A 9,238-nucleotide genomic window follows, 5' to 3' on the forward strand; every position below is an offset into this window, starting at 1 on the left:
TAAGAGAACAGCCATGGACCCTCGGAACAGGGGAGTGAGAAAGGCAGAAGAGAAGGTGTTTTTCTTCTTATGATTCAAAACAAATGAGCTTGTGGACCCTCCCACGACAGGTAAGGGGTTAAAGAAAAAAACGTCCTTAATCTGAAGGGGGAGGTCAAACACAAGATCAGCTCAACCTTCTCCTCTTTAGAGGTATGTTAGGATGTGATAAAACATAATGAATCATTAACTTGCTAGCAATGCATGTTTACACCTTTACTTTTTTTTTAAAAAAAGTTTTGAGTCAGGAGTAACTGCCCAATGAAAACAAGTGACCAGAAGGAATGCTCTTACTTAAACATACACAATTTCAGACTGCCCATATGCCATTCCTTTGTTTACCACAGATTCCAACCTCTTAACCTCAATTACACCATAAAAGCTCCAGCAAATGCACTGCAGATGAATTAATAAAAGCTGAAGTCAATCATCAGCCTCTGGGACACCCTACAGGTTGTTTTTGTTGTGTTGCTTTTTTTTAACTAACATTCATGTTTTAGCTCCTGAAGAAGTGCATTTGAGATGCAATTGCTTGGTCAAAGGCCCAGCAAGTCTATCAATCAAAACAGTCAAAGGCACTATTTATTTGTATTCTTCTGGTATCAGACAGGAGGCTTATTAGTGCCCAGAGTGGTGGCACAGCTTATTTAGCAGTGTTTATTTTACCTAAACACACATGCAGAGGATCTTTGGAAAACATGCCTGTCATTAACTCAAGCCTTCTCTCACTAAGCAGCTCAAACATGGTCATAAAAACTCAATTAAATCTTCCCCTCCTCTATCCACAGACCCTCAAGTTGCCTCCCAGCACAGGGCCAAAACCTCAGCACTTGCTGGATCAAAAAGCAGGAATGGATGAGGTTTGCCTCAGCAAGGCAGAAAAGAGCAGCAGAGCCCCCAATGGGAGGAAGAGGAGTTGAATGAGAAGGAAGGAGCCATTTGCTTCAGGGATCAGCAGGATGCTCACTGAAACACCTCACACCCCATCATACACCCAATGACACAAGGACGTCCTGCCACCACTGAATTTGGGGCCATGCCACTGCCAGCCTGTCAGGGAGAAGGTCTCATCCAGACAGCAAGTAGGTACTTGTGATGAACCACTGTATTTTACACACTAGTTCATAACACCACAGCAAATTGGGTCCTAAGTCTCATTTCAGCCTCTAGGTACAGCTACAACCACGTCTCAAGGGAGATAAAGGGAACAGATGAATGAGCCATAACTTATCAACTCAGAGCAGCAAAGCAGAACTAAGTTCTTATCTATCAAGAAAAAAAACACAGGTAATTCTGTGCTTCTCTCACAAACACCTGGAAACATGCTTTTTAAGGTTTATTACAGTAAAACATCTGCTTTTGCTATAGCTGATAGAGAATGAGCACCAAGCATCCTCCTGATGAAACCTTACCACAGTGGCCCTACAGCCTCCCATCAAAAATTGTCCAGAAACATTAAGACTCTTCTTAATATTTTCCAGACACCATCTAGAGATCTCTTAGGCTTCTAAGAACACTAGACTCTTAGGCTGCAGTTTCACAAACAGCTTAAGCAGCTTTAATCAAGGCAGTCCTGCAGCAAGACAGACAGACAATTGCCTGGAAACTAATCTGCCTTTGGCAGCAACCCACACTTGGGCTGCCTTGTACTCATGATGAAACACAGTCGCAGAACTGAAAACCCCCCTCACCTTCCAGGTATTTTGTCCCCTCAGATGCACATGGTAGGGCACCAGTACTATCTGCAAAGGAAAGTAATAAAGAGCCTGAGCAAGTAAAAGATGTCATGATGGCATGTGTAAGCCTTTCTCAGCAATTTTAAAAAACTCCACCCACCTCCTTTGACTAACCCCTGCAATGATGAAAATTTCTCTGAGAAGATGCATCAGCCAGGAAGGAGCGGAAACAAAGTTGCTTGTCAGGGCAGAAAACAAGATTGAAGCTAAATAGCTTTATGTCATGGCTGTAAAATGATGTGAAAAGTGCCACCTGTGACCAGCAGTTAGGACAACTAGGTCACATCCTGCAGCAAACTCCCAGAAGCACATTGACTTTTCAAATGTGTCTACCTCAGCATCATTCCATGACTAGCACAACGCATCCAAGGGCAAAGATGCCACAGGGAGGTAAGGTACCAAATTTGGTATCCACACGCTGCTTTTTGAGTAAAATACACACCTGTCTTCAAACACTGCACACTGCTTTGTAAGAAACCCCTATTCACAGCCACTGAACAAGGAACACCAAGACACATCCCAGTCACTTGGGCACTCAAGAACTGGATTCCAGAACTGGTGCAGCTTGGCTGACAGACAGGTGCAACACTGACAGCAGAGACAACTGGCTTCAGCCCATGGAAGTGGGAGATCAACTTCAGCAGGCTTTCTGCACCTGCTCAGGTGTGACCACAGTCCTCTCACAGGACAGAAGTGTGGGCCTGGCCCCCACCTTTCCTTTAGGATTCTTCAAGAGGTGCAATGCAAGATGTCCTCAAAAGCTCCAGGGCTGTGAACCCAAGCAGATGTGATGGGGAAATCGCTGAGCATTGGTCTTAGATACCAGCCAACATCCTTTTTTCCTGTACAAGCAGCACTCCTTGGTGACACTGAGCTTTAACAATAGCAAGGAAAATGCTTTCTCACTAGTCTTCATTGCAGGATTAGATGCAGCTCTTAGGCATGACTGCTCAGGCTCCCCACCTTTGTGCTATAAAGTCTTCCTGCCCCACATCAAGCAGTACAAGTGAATCCTAGAACAGGAAACATGCTCTAGTACTTGCAACTCTTCTGCTCTACAGCCCCACACAATGTGTTTAGGAAGAAGGGATCTCCCAAAATTCTGTGGACACCCATTCCTAACCTGGGACCATGCTGCTATGACACTCTGTAGACTGCCCTAGTCCTTAAACTCCAAGACTGGGACAACTCTCCTAACCCAGGGATGCTGACATTCTCTTGCAGACAAATAAAAGTGACTCATGGTTTTGGGTGCACTAACTAGCCCTGAAGGAGAGGAAAAAATGCTACACAAAGGACAGAGCACCAAAGGAGGTGCTCCTGCAGCACATGGAGGTGCGAAGGCAGGGCAGCAATGGCAAGACCATGCAGGGTAGCTGCCACGCTTCCATCCACCTCTCCCATGGGAAGAAGAAAGCTCCTCAGCAGTTTGCTCCCTTTGAGGACAGCACAACATGAATCACTTAATATTTAGCTGAAACAAAACTGAGTTCAGGAGCTCTTTGAAAGATATAGACAATGAGTATTAAAGGCTTCAGGCAAAAAGGGATGAATTAGGATCTCACAGGGATTATGTTTTTCCATCACTTTTAAGTGATGGAAAGTGGCTTTGAATTTTTGTACACAAAAACAGGCACCCTTTTAAAACACATTATTTTATCAGTACTACATGCAAAACTTAGCAATGTACACATTTTAAAGAATGCCCAAACAGTAAAGTCTGCATCTAGACCATGCAATTCCTTTCCAGCACACTTTTTTACCTGGGAAGACAAACAATCTTCCTGTGGGAAGATAAATGATCAATTGATCCTTCCTTTTCACTGAGTGGTAAATGTAGTATGTACTACTACTTTTGTAGTACATACAGTACTTTTTTTGTACTGTAGTACTACTGTATGTTTTGTACTGTAGTACTACAGGATTTTTTTTGTACCCCATAGCATCTGAGTATCGACACACAGTTTCTATTGCAATGAATTTCATTACTGCTGCATAATCTACTAATGGACTTGTTTATTGAATACCAATCACTTATAAGTCTTTCTCATACTTCATAAATCAAGCACATTAATTAAAGTTTAAGAGTAAGTGGCAATTTAAGGTATCAATTGGCCTAGACAACTGCAGAAGCATGAGAAAGAACCAGCAAAATATGGCATTGGGCATGAGCCAGCCTCAGTATCCATTACACCTCACACAGAGCAGCTGCAAAGGAAGCCTGGTCAGAAATGCCAAGCTCCATTTTCTCAGCTGGATCCCCAACACACATCACATGAGACCTTGCAAAAGTTAAGAGAAGCGAATTGCTGGAATAGCCATTCAGTAACAGCAACCTTGTCACCCCTCAAACACACCAACATGTTCCTTTTGAGATAGACCCTTAGGGAAATCTCATTTATGGGCATACAAGTGCACAGCCAGGAGTGCAGCAAAGACAATGCTGGTCCAGAATCTGTGCAAAAACAACAACAGAGATACTTCAATTTAGCACTCCAACACTTGGCAATTCTGCCTTGTAAATTGCAGCTCTTTAGTAAAGGCCGTTCCTCTTTTCTATCTATGGGAAACAGGAGAGGCAAAGTACAGGCAGCAAGTTCTTTACAATAAGGGAAAGCCAGGCTTCCTTCACAGGCACAGCAACTGTCAGGGAACTTAGGAGGAGCAGGAGAGCAGCAGCAAGACCTGGATTCTCTACTGGCAACTCAGAAGAGAAGCACCTTTCTATACCGTGCAAATTGCAAATGCATGACATGTCCTGACCCAAAAGCCTATCAGTTAATTCTCCAACTGGAAACATATTCCATTTTTAGTCTACCAAGGCTATAAACAGGATTGCTCCCAAGGGGATCCATTATATTCTTGCCTCAAGCACAACAGATGAGAGATACTCTTCTACAAGCCTGTCTTTGCACAAGTTATTTTACAGGGATAATATTTTTTTCACTTGAGCTACACTGGACTGATTTGGAAAATATCCCTGAGACTCCAGAAGTCTGTTGCAGAACTGTCCAAAAATTTCTTCATTACTATTCTCACCAAGATCTTGTAACAGTTATAGAAGCAGCAGACTACAAAGTCTTTATTAAATAAATAAATAAATAGGAAAGAGTAATTATAATTTCACAAGCAATACCTTGAGCTGCAGGACAAATAAGGAGAGACATGGGTTGGTTTTTTTTAAACGATGTAACAAATTCTTCTGAGTAGGAATAGCTTCACTACCAGTAATAACCATGTAAAAAAAATAAATTGGCATGCTTCCCCGAGGAAGGGGAAAGTCCACTGCTGATCTCATTGCATTTGAATCACTATCTAAATATCCAGACCAACCAGGCAGTTTCTGCATCAGTTTGCTTCTAACTTTTCCCCCCCTAAAGTGTACAACTAGTCTTGAAAATATTCAGAGCAGAAAGGAATACTGATTTATGTGAAGTGGACAAAAAGAATAGATAAAACTTCACCTGGAACACAGCTTGCATCTGTTACTAGTGTGAAAATGCCAATCTGCCAATACCTTGATAAAATTAACACAAACAGCAGGGTCTTTATGATTAGATGCAGTTTCAGAGACTGCACACAGCACTGTCAGACATCAGCTTCAGCAAAGCAATGGGGAAGACACAGACAAAAAAAGAAACAGAACAAAAAAAACCCCAGCCTTACAGAGTGCTGCATTTTTGAGGCGATGTTGAATTGTGCAAAAGAGGAAATAGAGGGAAAAAAAGAAAAGGCAAACATAACAAATGGTTAAACAAGAAGCAAATTATCTTCTGTGATTCTCCAGGGAGCAGCTCCTCCTTGCCAGAGGATCTTGTTTGGGCCGAGCCCACTGTTTGTCTGTGCAAAGTTACTAACCACACTAGGAATTAAGGTACCACTGCTTAACACCAGCAAGATAATCAAGCAGCAGCGCAGTAACAGGGGACTTTCTGCAAGGAAAGTGTGACCCTGGAGCACAGTAAGCATGCAAGTCATTTACATTGTCTCACTTTGGAGGAACAGTAGGGCAACGACTACACTACAAAAGTCAACTGATAGAGAGCTAATAATTGGATTCATGTGTTTTTTACCTGCAGTGTAGGGAAGAGAAAAATGCTGTAGCTTTAAAGTACTATCAGCTTTGAATTAAAAAAAAACCAAACTAAAATATAGCAAACAAAAAAAAAAAACCACAACCAAAACCTCGCAAAAATTCACTTTAAAAAGTGTAAATGTAAATTCACATTAAAAAAATGTAAATGATATGGCCCTCACCTGAGTCTGAAACCTTCTATCAGAAAAAGACTTAGATGAGAAAACCACATGTAAATTCAAACAGTTTTGGTGTTACTGGTATTTATCCCATTTTATCAAGTTCATATAAAAAATTCAGTTAACAACAACAAAAATTCAAGGAGGGAAAAATGTCCAAAAAGCACAGACAGATTTTTTGGTAGACCACAGCAAAAAATCACTACAACTCATGTTCTTCAACAGCATTGTGTAGACTTATTTTTGTCTTATTCTTTTTTGTTTCCTCCCCTCTTTTCTTCCTCAAGGTGATCTCTACAAGAAACACAACCCCCACTCATCTCTTAGATTCCATTTTTTTCTGATTTGACACTTCTTATCTGAAGCCAAAACAAGGCTACTACACAGACTCCCACCACCACCAGTGCTGAAACCAGAACACTTTGATTAAGAGTGTTTAATCGTACATTTAAATGGGAGGAATAAACAACAGTGAGGCCAAGGCTTTCTGTTGTCATTCGAAATTTTCCAGGAACAAAATAAAAATTAAAAATGCTAAACAAATTAATGGGTCACCAATGTTCAAACAGTCGTGGTTTGTTGGTTTGGGTTTTTTAAAATATTTTTAAGTATTTATTGTCAGGGCCTGGGCATCACAGCGGTACTCTGAAGAAGGGACAAGGTTCAGACACTGTGCTAGTTTTCTGGTGTGGTGGAAAAACACAGATGTGCATTTTAAATGCCACAGGGGAGTTAACCTGAGAACCTGTCACTGCTGAACAGCAGGAGAAACATCTCTCGATGCAGACGATGACGACTTCTCAGCACAGGAAACCCAAAGCCTTTCCCTGTAAATCGTTACCAAAAAACAATTCCAAAAGGTGGAGGAACAACGAGGTATGGAGACTTTTGCCTTGCTGACGCCCACCCCTTCTCCCGCAAGCACACACCTGCGGGGACGCTCTCCTCCTGTCCCGTCCCGCCCCGTACGGGTACATCCAAGTCCCTCAGGGCTGTCGGACCACCCAGACCAGCCCCACGAGATGCCTCCAGCCCCTCGCCCCGAGGCTGCCCCTCGGAAGGAGGCGGCCCAGGTGCTGCCCCACAGGGTGGGACCCGCGGGGCCGTGTCCCTGCCAGTGTCCCTCGGCACCTGCGGGGCAGGTGGCAGCCAGCCGAGCACCAGCTGGGACGCGTCCCACACTCGTGCCACCGTACGGCCCCACGGGAGCTCCCTGGGACACGGCCAGCCGCCTCGGGTGTCTCCCGTCGCGCAGCCGGTGTGTGGCTGATCCCGCCCCAGCATCACCCCATCATCCAGCGCCAGCGAGACCCACCGGCGGGGCCCGGTCCACGACACCGAAGGACGGATAAATTACCACGACCCCAGGCTCCTCCAGAGCCCCACTCCCTCCTGTCCCCACCTTGTGCCTGCCCGCTCCCGCTGCCTCCGCCCGAGACGCGCAGGGACACCCACGGCGGCGGCTCCGACGGGAAAACCCCCTGATAACGTGACACAGCCGGAGATCGCTCCGGCCGACGCTCGCACCGCCCATCCAGCCACAAAGTTGTAAATAGACTTTCGCAGCCGCTGCCGCGCGGTGGGACCGGCGGCCGTAGCACGGAGCCCTCCAGGCTCGGCGGGCAACGCTCCGCCGTCCCGGCGCCCTGGCCCCACCATTCCCTGCTCCGGGCGGCGGGCGCAGCCGGAGCCCCGCGGGTCCCTCCGTTCCCAGCTCCGCCCGCAGCCGCACCGGCACCGCTCCCACCCGGGACCCGTCCCGCTCGCCTTTGTCCCCCGGCAGCTCACCGGGACCGGGACCGCGCCGCCTCCCCCGCGCTGCCGCGGGAGCCCTGGGACACCCCCTGGCCGCTGTCCCCACAGCGGAGCCCGCGGACTCACCGCGGGGTGCCCCCGCCGCGGAGCTCCTCCGGCCTCTCGGCGCAGCATCCAGCGCCCAGCCAGCAGCGGGGCGGGCAGCGGGCGCACGCCGGAGCCCCGGGCAGGACCGGCGGTGGGGCGGGGCCAGGCGGGGCCGCCGGGCACGGGGAGGGGAAGCCGCGGGGGCGGGACGGGACGGGACCGGCGGTGTGTGCCGGGGAAGCTGCGGCGGCAAGCGCCCTGCCTGCGGTGATGGGGGGCTGCTGGCGGGGCTGCCAGGCGGTGTTGGTTTGGTGGGTACTCAGTCCACCGTACTGGCAGCAATGAAGTTTGTGTAGGGGGAATTGCAGCTAAGAGTGACCACAGCAAGTCACTGGGAATCGGTCCGGGTGGCTGTGCCGCAGCCAGGTTAAGTGGGCGATGCTGACAGGGGGAGATGGCTCAAAGCGTGAAGAGGTGCGGTGTAAGAGTCGGGATCGCATCTGGGAACTCCGCGCCTGGAGTTTCAGGCGCTGGGAGCCACAGTGATCGAGAGGGGGGTGCTGTGCTGCATGCATGGCATAAACCCTCTTGTTTCCCTCCCTCTTCTGTGTTATAATCTGCTTTTTAATGCAGTAATTTTCTGAAAGAAGGCGGACATCATCTCAAGTTCTGTTGAGTTGCGCCCTCACGAGCAGGTTGTTGCTCAATTTCCCCACATATCCAGTTCCGTGTGAGGCTGCAGCCGGCATGGGAGCTGGGCTGGCAGCAGGCTGCAAGGGGAGCAGGTGGAAAGGTTTTTATATAGTATTGCTCAACTCTATAGCAAAAAAAAAAAAGATATTTTCCCGGGAGGAACCACAAGAGTGAGCCTGACTTGCTGGTCTGGCATGGCCACCTGACAGGGTGATGTGAGCAGGGCACCAGGTCACCTGTACTGACCCCCAGGTTTTAATCTTGCATTTGAGATTGGACACAAGACTGGCTAAAATCTGAGCCCTGCCAGCATGGGTAATAAAGAGGACAGTTTACTTTTGCCTCTTCCCAGCTGGACTGTAACAGTGAGGCTGCTCTGTGAGCAGAGGAACATCTTATCCCACAATAATCTTCTGAAAGAAAATGTTGGTGTCATTATCTGAGCAAATGGACAGGCACCTCATTTCAGGAGTGCTTCCAGGGCTGTGGGTCCTAACTGAATAGAGGCAATTCCTAATGGTTGAGGTGAAATCTTTCATGGCTGGTCATTTTCTTAAGCCAAGGCTGATCTATGTAGCTGTCCTCTCAGCATGCCAGCTGTTTCTAATGCTATTCTGAGCTGCCTAATGCATGTTTTCATGGGCAGCTGACTTGGCATGACATCTTCCTTCTGT

The 9,238-nt window shown here is 47.2% G+C and overlaps 1 protein-coding gene across 3 annotated transcripts in view; it reads right to left on the minus strand.

Annotated features, from left to right (window-relative positions):
• FRMD1 (FERM domain containing 1) overlaps window positions 1–8,022 on the minus strand; it is a 40,993-nt gene extending 32,971 nt beyond the window's left edge. For 2 of the 3 annotated variants that reach the window (XM_030946312.1, XM_030946310.1), the window contains exon 1: window positions 7,911–8,022. The gene's annotated coding sequence lies outside the window, so the exon portion shown is untranslated. The remainder of the gene's footprint in view (window positions 1–7,910) is intronic. The other variant, XM_030946311.1, reaches the window with a different exon arrangement.
• Between the last annotated feature and the right edge of the window lie 1,216 nt (window positions 8,023–9,238).

This window comes from Camarhynchus parvulus, chromosome 3 (assembly GCF_901933205.1).
Source record: "Camarhynchus parvulus chromosome 3, STF_HiC, whole genome shotgun sequence".
NCBI classification, from domain to species: Eukaryota; Metazoa; Chordata; class Aves; order Passeriformes; family Thraupidae; genus Camarhynchus; species Camarhynchus parvulus.